Raw genomic sequence first — 11,463 nt, forward strand, 5'->3', positions numbered from 1 at the left:
ACAACAGGAAAAAAAAAATACTTAAAAAAAAAAAATCTTAACATCCCATGGGCCCCCCCACAGCTCTGTAGGTTAACACCCCTGATCAACAGCCGTGCTTGTACATGTGCATTACACACAATGTTACACAAACATAATACATTGCAAACTCACTGATCAATTATGTACAAACTAGAACACTGAGGTCATCAAACGCAGGTTTACTAGCAACTCCCAGAAATATTACAAAGAAAATGGGGGACGCAGCCTTTACTAACTATGCAACAAAGTTATGGAATACAATTCCAAAAGACATTAGAGAAGCCAGTTCACTGAATATATTTAAAACCAAATTAAAAACATTTTTATTCTCATTAGCCTTTGAAAGGAGATAAAAATGGGGTCACAATTCAGGAACCAGGAATGTGCGGTTTTTCATTTTTATTTTATTTTATTGTATTTCTGTTTTTATTTTTTATTTTACTGTATTTCAAATTTCATCTTATTTCTTGCACTTCAAAAATTCTATGTATAATCAAATATTTTAATGTGCGCTGCTTTTATTTTTATTTTATTGTATTTCTCTCACATTTCATCTTATTTCTTGCACTTCAAACATTCTATGCATAATCAAATATTTTAATGTGCGTTGTTTTTATATTTATTTTTATTTTATTGTATTTCTAATCAAATCTAAATGTATTTTAATATTGTATTTTTTTCAATCAATGTGAAGCACTTTGGGCTACAATTTCTGTATGAAAGGTGCTATACAAATAAAGTTTATTATTATTATTATTATTATTATTATTATTATTATTATTATTAATATTGTTGAAATTTTGGAGTTTGGAATGTGTAACTAAAATAAAAATGTCTACAATATTATCTGTCAACTTATTAACACAATTTACAAATCGGATCTACAAATCCACAAAACATGTAGTAACAGACAGAATCTTGTTCAAATTGTTCTTCATTTTCAGGTTGTTCACATTGTATTGTTAAAGGCTTATTAGACTATTATTTGACTTTAGATCACATTGGGCTCAAACCAGTTCAACACCCTTGACTGTTCATATCTTCAGTGTCATATTTGTACTCCATATAATCACGCCATGGGCCGGATTGGAACCTTTGGAGGGCCGGTTCTGGCCCACGGGCCGCATGTTTGACACCTGTGTCTTCTGCTCTTTTTCGGCCCAGCCCTATCTGTACATGTTTTCAGCGTTGACCCTTCACATTCCGTTCGTTCCTCTCTGATCTGTTGTTCTGTGTCGATTGTGTTTCTACTCAACTCCACCGCTCAGTTATGTGTCACCTGCTGGATAAATATTAACCTGAGGAAACCCAACACCTACACACACACACACACACACACACTCGCAGCCTTTTACCGGCTGAGCTGAGCTGAACTGAACGCACCATTCACTGTTTGTACTGGACAAACACAAAGACACTGGAGCTTCAACGTAACATCCACGATTCGACTGTTCCGTTCCTGTTCTACTGAATCACATCCCACCGCCAAATCCCAAAAATTCAAGAAACGGCTCTGGATGTTTCCTGTTATTTACTGCAGCTCTCATCGAAAACAAATGGGTCACGAAGATGTTTGCATAGTGTCGCTCATTGACAGAGTAAATCATAGATAAAGAGTAAGAAACTGTGGAGGAATTTAGAAAGTTGGTCTGCAGAGAATACACGTTAAAATGCAGAGAAGAGGCCTCTGTGGTAATAAAATGGAACAACATGAGACAGAACACTGCAAAAAATCTAAATCTGACCAAGTGTGTTTTTCTCATTTCTAGTCCAAATATCTCCTCACACTTAAAATCAGACAGAATCACCTAAAGAGGAACTTTTCAGTGAGATATAAGAACGGATTTTTAGACAATAGATGTGGAAAATCTGATTTCAAGAAATCTTACCAAGAAAATTTTCACTTGTTCCTTTGGCAGATTTTTAGCTTACATTAAGATTTTTTTTTTTTTTTTTTTTTGCTTAATTCAAGATTTTTTTTTTTTTTGCTTCAAGATTTTTTTTTGCTTAATTCAAGAAATTTTTTTGCTTACTTCAAGATTTTTTAAAACTTATTTAAAGATTTTTTTTGCTTAATTCAGATTTTTTACTTAATTCAAGTTTTTTTTCTTAAATAAAGATTTTTTGCTCAATTCAAGATTTTTTTTGCTTAATTCAAGATTTTTTGCTTAATTCAAGATTTTTGTTCTTAATTCAAGATTTTTTTTTTGCTTAATTCAAGATTTTTGTTCTTAATTCAAGATTTTTTTATTTTTTTTTTGCTTAATTCAAGGTTTTTGTCCTTAATTCAAGATTTTTTTATGCTTAAACTCAATATTTTTTGCTTAATTCAAGATTTTTTTTGCTTTATTCAAGATTTTTTTTTTTTGCTTAATTCAATATTTTTGTCCTTAATTCAAGATTTTTTTTAACTTAATTTAAGATTTTTTTTGCTTAATTCAAGATTTTTTTTTTTTTTGCTAAATTCAGGATTTTTTTTTTTTTTTTTTTTACTTAATTCAAGTTTTTTTTACTTAACTCAAGATTTTTTTTACTTAATTCAAGATTTTTATTTTTTTTGTGCTAAATTCAGGATTTTTTTTTTTTTTTTTTACTTAATTCAAGTTTTTTTTACTTAACTCAAGATTTTTTTTGCTTAATTCAAGATTTTTATTTTTTTTGCTTAATTCAAGATTTTTTTTCCTTAATTAAAGCAAAAAAAAAAAAAAAAAAAAAAAATAATAATAATAATAATAATAATAATAATAAAATCTTAAATTAAGCAAAAAAAAAATCTGCCAGTGGAACAAGTGAAAATTATCTTGGTAAGATTTCTTGAAATCAGATTTTCCAGATCTATTGTCCAAAAATCCGTTCTTATATCTCGCTGAAACGTTACTCTTTAGGTGATTATGTTTTATTTTAAGTGTGATGAGATATTTGGACTAGAAATGAGAAAAATACACTTGATAAGATTTAGATTTTTCCATTGAATTAGATAAAAAAAAAGTAGATATAATGAGACAAAAACTACACAAACTAAGTGATATAATAAGATGAAAAAGGGCTTAAAACATGGAGCAGGTAAAAAAAAAAAAAAAAAAAAGACAAAATCAGACACACTATATGGACAAAAGTATGTGGACACGTTGAATTCAGGTGTTTCTTTTCTAACAGGGGTCTGGGATACGAAACGGTAACATAAAAATAAATAAATAAACAAAAATATATAGTTTTGTCCGACCCCTGATCTGCAGCTGCTAAATTCCAACCAGAACAAACCACGACCAGCACCTCCTCACAGTCTGTTTACTGTTTTAGTGCAAGTGTGTGTCGACTTTACGTGTTTATCCCAACAGATCATTATTAATGCATCTTATTTACTGTAGTTTCATGTATTTAGTCTATTCTTGGTGTGTTTTCCACCTCCATCTTTCAGCATTTACTACTGCCGCTGTTTTTCATTATTAATGTTTGTAGTATTTTTCATTTAACCAGAATTTACAAGAGCAAGGAGCAACAAACACACACACAAAAGCATCATACGACACAAAAAACACACATTTATAGAAGTTAATTAATAAGACTACACATCCAATTACTCTAAAAGTGTTTGCATCAGTGTGTTTATATGTGTTTTTTCCCAGTAAATGACCCAAACAGACCAGTGTCACCCCCCTCCCCCCCAAGTAACCCCTACTGGAAACACTGGTCTGTTTTATTAATAATGCATCTTATTTACTGTAGTTTCATACATTTAGTCTATTCTTGGTGTGTTTTCTACCTCCATCTTTCAACATTTACTACAGCCTCTGTCTGTAATTGCTATTGTTTGCAGTATTTTTCATTTAACCCTTATTTAACCAGGATTTTACATGTACAGTGGTACAGCCGTACATGCACACACACAAAAAAAAGCATCATATGACACAAAAAAACCACACATTCATAGAAGTTAATCAACTAATATTAGTGAATGAATACAACTAAACATCCAGTTACTCTAAAACGTTTGCATCAGTGTGTTTATATGTGGTTTTTCCCAGTAAATGACCCAAACAGACCACTCTCACACCCCCTGACTCCCCCTCTCCCCCTCCTCAAGTAACCACTACTGGAAACACTGGTCTGTTTTATTAATAATGCATCTTATTTACTGTAGTTTCATACATTTAGTCTATTCTTGGCGTGTTTTCTACCTCCATTTTTCAACATTTACTACAGCCTCTGTCTGTAATTGCTATTGTTTGTAGCATTTTCCATTTAACTCTTATTTAACCAGGATTTTACATGTACGGTGGTGCAGCCGTACATGCACACACACAAAAAAAGCATCATATGACACAAAAAAACACACATTTATAGAAGTTAATATCAGTAAATGAATACGACTAAACATCCAGTTACTCTAAAAGTGTTTGCATCAGTGTGTTTATATGTGTTTTTTCCCAGTAAATGACCCAAACAGACCAGTGTCACCCCCCCCCCCCCAAGTAACCACTACTGGTAACACTGGTCTGTTTTATTAATAATGCATCTTATTTACTGTAGTTTCATACATTTAGTCTATTCTTGGCGTGTTTTCTACCTCCATTTTTCAACATTTACTACAGCCTCTGTCTGTAATTGCTATTGTTTGTGTTATTTTTCCATTTAACTCTTATTTAACCAGGATTTTACATGTACAGCGGTGCAGCCGTACATGCACACACACAAAAAAAAGCATCATATGACACAAAAAAACACACATTTATAGAAGTTAATATCAGTAAATGAATACGACTAAACATCCAGTTACTCTAAAACGTTTGCATCAGTGTGTTTATATGTGGTTTTTCCCAGTAAATGACCCAAACAGACCACTCTCACACCCCCTGACCCCCCCTCTCCCCCTCCTCAAGTAACCACTACTGGAAACACTGGTCTGTTTTATTAATAATGCATCTTATTTACTGTAGTTTCATACATTTAGTCTATTCTTGGTGTGTTTTCTACCTCCATTTTTCAACATTTACTACAGCCTCTGTCTGTAATTGCTATTGTTTGTAGCATTTTCCATTTAACTCTTATTTAACCAGGATTTTACATGTACGGTGGTGCAGCCGTACATGCACACACACAAAAAAAAGCATCATATGACACAAAAAAACACACATTTATAGACGTTAATATCAGTAAATGAATACGACTAAACATCCAGTTACTCTAAAAGTGTTTGCATCAGTGTGCTTATATGTGTTTTTTCCCAGTAAATGACCCAAACAGACCACTCTCACACCCCCTGACCCCCCCTCTCCCCCTCCTCAAGTAACCACTACTGGTAACACTGGTCTGTTTTTATTAATAATGCATCTTATTTACTGTAGTTTCATACATTTAGTCTATTCTTGGTGTGTTTTCTACCTCCATTTTTCAACATTTACTACAGCTGCTATCTTTAATTGCTATTGTTTGTAGCATTTTCCATTTAACTCTTATTTAACCAGGATTTTACATGTGCAATGGTGCAGCCGTACATGCACACACACACAAAAAGCATCATATGACACAAAAAAACACACATTTATAGAAGTTAATACCAGTAAATGAATACGACTAAACATCCAGTTACTCTAAAAGTGTTTGCATCAGTGTGTTTCTATGTGGTTCTTGCCACCAAATGACCCAAACAGACCAGTCCATCCCTGCACCACACCAGTCCCACACCCCCTGACCCCCCCAGTGACCACTACTGGAAACACTGGTCCAATGTCTGACCCCTGATCTGCAGCTGCTAAACCCTGAGCAGAACCCCAGAGCAAACCACGACCAGCACCTCCTGACAGTCTACTGTACAACAGCACCTCCTCCTCCTCCTCACCACCTCCTTCTCCTCCTCCTGCTTCCATTCATCCCCATCGGCCAGAGCAGACAAAGAGCGGCTTCTATAGCGCAACATCCAGCAGCTGTAAAACACACACACGGTGTCACCTCCGTCCACTCGGGAGTTTACACACCTCAGATGATGAGACCTTCAGGTGCATACAAACGCAAAAAAAAAAAAAAAAAAAGCACAGACACGCAAACGCACCGCGGCTCAGATGGATGGAGGATGTGACGGTCAGTGCGCTGCCTCCAGCCCGGGCAGCAGGCGGCATGTGTCGGGGGCTGAGAATCTGCTGACAGCGGCGTTTATACCTGCAGGGGAGTAAAAAAAAAAAAAAAAAAAAAAAAAAAAAAAACAACACCACACACACACTCTCTCTCTCTCTCTCTCTCTCTCTGATAAAACCGGGTTTGTCGGTCAAAACGTCCGTGAACGCCTCATGCCACAGAAGGCAGACAAACAAACCCTTACCTTCATAATTCTGCCGTTTTCGCCGTTTCTCCCCCCGCGACTCGTCTTCTCTTTCTCCGCTCCTCTCTCCTCTGTCCTCCTCTTCTCCTCCTCTCTCCTCCTCCTCCTCCTCCTCTCTGCTGCTCCGGTAAAAACCCTCCCCGGGCTTTTAGTGTATTGATCGCTCCCTTGGTGCTACTGCTGCTCCGTGCATGCGCGGTGGGGGGGCTGGGGGTGAGGGGGGGGGGGGTGTGCTGCTGGTGGTGCTGGTGGTAGTTGTGGTGGGGGGGGGGAGAGGGGGCGTGCATGCGTGACAGTGCGTGACAGTGCGTGATGTCCACTGCAGGTAAAAATGCAAAGCGCGGCTGGAAAAGGTGGAAGATCACACACACGTCCAGCACGCACGCGCAGAGGGGAGCATGAGGTGCACGTCATACAGCGTGCCTGCGCGTGTGTGTGTGTGTGTGTGTGTGTGTGTGTGTGTGTGTGTGTGATTGTGTGTGTGATTGTGTGTTATTGCCCGCAGGTAGCTGTGCAGCAGCTTTAATGGAGCTTTACTACTGAGCGAAAGCAATGACCAGTTAATGTCTCTCTACCATTCACCCTCTCTCTCTCTCTCTCTCTCTCTCTCTCTCTCGCTCTCTCTCGCTCACACACAGAGCAATAAGGAAAGAGGGTGATGATAAAGGAAGTGTGTGTGTGTGTGTGTGTGTGTGTGTGTGTGTGTGTGTGAGCGTGAGTGTAGGGGGGCGGGGCAGCACGCAGGGTAAACCAGAGTGAGAGGTAGCCCCGCCCTCAGTGGGAGGGGCCTGGTGTGAGGGGGGTATTCAGGGTAATAGGCTGACATCAGTGTGCGGATGTGTGTGTTATTGTGGATGTGTGTGTTATTGTGTGTGTCTGTGTGTGAATGTGTGTGTTATTATATGGATGTGTGTGTTATTATGGGGATGTGTGTGTTATTGTGTGTGTCAGTGTGTGAATGTGTGTGTCATTGTGGATGTGTGTGTGTTATTATGTGGATGTGTGTCTTATTGTGTGTGTCAGTGTGTGAATGTGTGTGTTATTATATGGATGTGTGTGTTATTGTGTTATTGCGTGTGAATGTGTGTGTTATTATATGGATGTGTGTGTTATTGTGTTATTGCGTGTGAATGTGTGTGTTATTGTGGATGTGTGTGTTATTGTTTGTGTCAGTGTGTGAATGTGTGTGTCAGTGTGTGTCATTGTAGATGTGTGTGTTATTGCATGTGTCAGTGTGTGAATGTGTGTGTCAGTGTGTGTCATTGTAGATGTGTGTGTTATTGCATGTGTCAGTGTGTGAATGTGTGTGTCAGTGTGTGTCATTGTAGATGTGTGTGTTATTGCATGTGTCAGTGTGTGAATGTGTGTGTCAGTGTGTGGATGTGTGTTATTATGTGGATGTGTGTGGATGTGTGTGTTATTGTGTGTGTCAGTGTGTGTCGTGTGAGTGTGTGTATCTGTGTGTCTCTGTATGTCAGTGTGTGTCATGTGGATGTGTGTGTGTATGTGTGTCTGTGTTGTGTGGATGTGTGTGTTATTGTGTGCGTGTGTGTGCGTGTGTGTGTGTGTGTGTGTGTGTGTGTGTACATCTTCAGGATATTTTAGAAACACTGATGTCATCATGAGTCGAACTTTAGAATCTGACCAGACAAGTGTCGACAAACAGACACAAAAAAAACACACAAAGGGAAAGTTTTGTGGGATAATATCTTTTAAAGGGTTTAAATCCTGGACGGTACTTTTTCTTTATTCCATCAGTAAAAAAATCAAGGAAATGCATATCGGATATTTTCATAACATACATCCCACCATCTTCCTGTATATTATTCTAAATATTCAGATACTGGAAACACATTTTATCATCAGAGTGACTTCTTCATGTATTCTATTACTGTCCATGTTCTCTTTCATACAAATTAACCACTGAAATTACAGATAAGAATGTAATGACACATTTTGACCATAGAAATTCTAAAATCTGATTTACAACCAAACTTTATATTTTACTGAACATTGTCTTTCTGAATGCAACATTTTACAGGCTGGTGTTAAATCAGTATGATGTAAAGCAGGGGTGTCGAACTCATTTTAGTTCAGGGGCCACATTCAGCTAAATTTGATCTGAAGTGGGTCAGACTAGTAAAATAAAAACATAATGATATATAAATAATGTCAACTCCAAACTATCCTTTCAAAAGATGTGAATAAAATGAACAAACTGAAAAAATATGTGTAATTTTAACAATATCATCCTTCAGTTTATCATTTACAAATGTACAGTACATTACATATAACTTACAGATCACAGTAGGTCTACAAATACACAAAACATTTACTAACAGGTGGAATATTGTTAAAATAGCACTTCTTTAAAGACATTTCAGGTTGTTCACATTTTTTTTTGTAAAATTATACTTATTTTAGTGTAAATACATGAAAATATTTACATTTACAAGGAGAAAAATTTGGAGTTATGAGTATTTATAAGTTATTGGGTCGGATTTTACTGATCTGACCCATTTGAGATTGAATTGGTCTGAATGTGGAACCTGAACTAAAATGATTGTTAATATTTTAGTGTAATTTTTGCATTTCACAAATTCTTCCCAAGGGCCAGTCTGGACCCTTCGGCGGGCCGGATTTGGCCCCCTGGCCGCATGTTCGACACCTGTGACGTAAAGAATCCAAATGACACTGACCTACAAGTTATGGCACCGCTAGCAACTGTGGGCCCCATTACAGATAAATGTTGGGGGGGGGGGTGTCCATAACTAACGTAACTAACGCTGGTGTGAAGCGAAACTGAAATTTACCATCCTTCCCATCCAGCATGTCCATGTGGGCCCCAGAGGGGTTACAATTGGGCTGCATAGAAGGGTCCCTTCTATGCAGCCCAATCTCTTTATCGTTATTGTACCAAGTGCAATGACATTGACGTAGAGCTCTCAGGTTCGGTGCAAGAATTTGCAGACAGAAAACAAATATCAGTAAAACAACAACACATATCAGTAAAAGGCACAGTTATTTACATTAAAAAATAAAAAGTATTGCAAACTAAAATATTTGTAAAACATAGAATTTAAGTAGTGCAAATAACATGGAAGATAAATATCGTGGGATAAATAGTGTGAAGAATAAATAATGTAAGATATTCAGATCTCTGATTCTGATTCTGATATGAGCAAACACATGTGGGGTCACCATGGAAACTGCGGACAGACCCAAATGGGACCCTTCTATGCAGCCCAATTATAACCCCTCTTGGGCCCACATGGACATGCTGGCTGGGTTTCAATGTCCGACTCTGGGCTTCTATTCCTCTATTTTAAAGCAAATCGTACATGAAACAAATGTAAACAAATGTTAAAACAAATTGTAAACAAATGGACTGTTTATGGTGGAGGACACCTGGGATTTTTTTCACAGTAAGGGAAGAGATTCAGGTGTTTAATCACAGAAAGACTAACGGCTTCATGATACGTAGGCTATGACTCAGGATTTACAGATTTGATGAAAAATTGGTGATGAAAGTCATACGCAGCTTTAATGAGAGATTTGACTGAAAAAGACTGTTTATTGAGTTTTCTCTGCTTTCGATTAGGGATGTAACGATGTGAAAATTTCATATCATGGTTATTGTGACCAAAATTATCACGGTTATCATTATTATCAGGGTATTGTTGAAATGTGCTCGAAATGTTCAAACAGTTCTTGTCTGATACACAACCTGAAATAATTTAACCGAGTTGTATTTTGAAAAAAAAAAAAAAAAGAAACAAAAAAAACCCCAAATACAATAATAGGCACAATGTACTTTCTGTTGGCAGAAACATTCAAGTATTAACATGTAAACATCAAATACACAAATGTGCATTAAAGATGGCACCTTATAGTCATTGTTTGACCATTTTCCATATAAAGTTTGTGTTGAAAATGCGGTAATCAAACACGGTTATCATGATAATTAGAATTTAAACGGTAACACTGAGTTACAAAAAAATGTTTTTTGCAAGTTGTCTAGGTTTTTTCAACTGAATTAGGACCATTTTGCACCGCTACATCCAAAAATGACATCTGTTTTTCTCAATCAGGTCAGGTTTTTTTGCTAATTTGATTTTGAAAAATTTGATCTTCTCACAAAATATAATAATTAATACCAAAATAAGATTGGTAAGCACACTTTATGAAACTTGTGGCTTGATTCCTGTTAGGTACAATGGTGTATTCACCGTAGATGTAGCAGAATACGTCAGGCTTATTTTTGCAAGATCTTCTAGTCGAAGCCATTTCATTCACCTGTAATATTAAAAAAAACATTAATCATAAATTGGCAAAAGCAAAATCTTCAGAACTCATTTATTGCAAGAAATATGAAAGAATTTTGTATCATATGATGTGAAAATGCCCATAAATGTAAGCAAAAATGTTAAAAAGCCAATATGTAGCATAGTTCAGAAAGTTGAACTGATTGAGCAAAATTAATGTGATTTTTGGATTCAGCACACCAAAATGATCCTAAATCAGCTCAAAAAACTTAAACAATAAATTCGTTGTTGACCAGTGTAATACTAACAGTCAAGAATTTTACCGTGGTTTATCGTTATACCGGTGTTATGACCTGGCTCAGAGGCCACAACAAAGAAGGGGAACACACCATAAATGAAGTTTAACACAAGAATGCTTTATTAAATCAAATTAAGACAAATTAAACCAAATTAGACCAGATTAGGAAAAGACAAACTAAAGTATATTACAGAATGTAACTGAATCATCAGTAATGTCAGTAGTGTAGGTGTGCACGGGTGAATGTGTGTTGATGTGAGTGTTGAAAAGTGCAGCACAGAACAAAACATTAAAGCAACATAAAAAAAACCCAAGGGCTGAAGAACCAAGGACCTGTGAGGGAAGCAAGCAGAGCGAGAGTGAGCTCTGCAGGCAGACTATTTAAGGACAGGAACTCCAGGTGCCACAGGTGTTCCTGATTTCCCCATCAGGTGCCTGGTAGAAAACAAGAGCTGGAATATATAGCACCCCCAAGAGGACCCCAGGGGCCGTAACACCGGTAACTGTTACATCCCTACTTTTGATATACAGGGTGGGGAAGCAAAATGTACAATATTTTGAGG

General features: G+C 36.7%; 1 pseudogene; it reads right to left on the reverse strand.

The window, feature by feature from the left end:
• The window catches only part of LOC115422036 (membrane-associated guanylate kinase, WW and PDZ domain-containing protein 2-like), an 80,002-nt pseudogene extending 73,480 nt beyond the window's left edge, over nucleotides 1-6,522 (reverse strand).
• Nucleotides 6,523-11,463: the final 4,941 nt, after the last annotated feature.

This window comes from Sphaeramia orbicularis, chromosome 7, assembly GCF_902148855.1.
Source record: "Sphaeramia orbicularis chromosome 7, fSphaOr1.1, whole genome shotgun sequence".
Taxonomy (NCBI): domain Eukaryota; kingdom Metazoa; phylum Chordata; class Actinopteri; order Kurtiformes; family Apogonidae; genus Sphaeramia; species Sphaeramia orbicularis.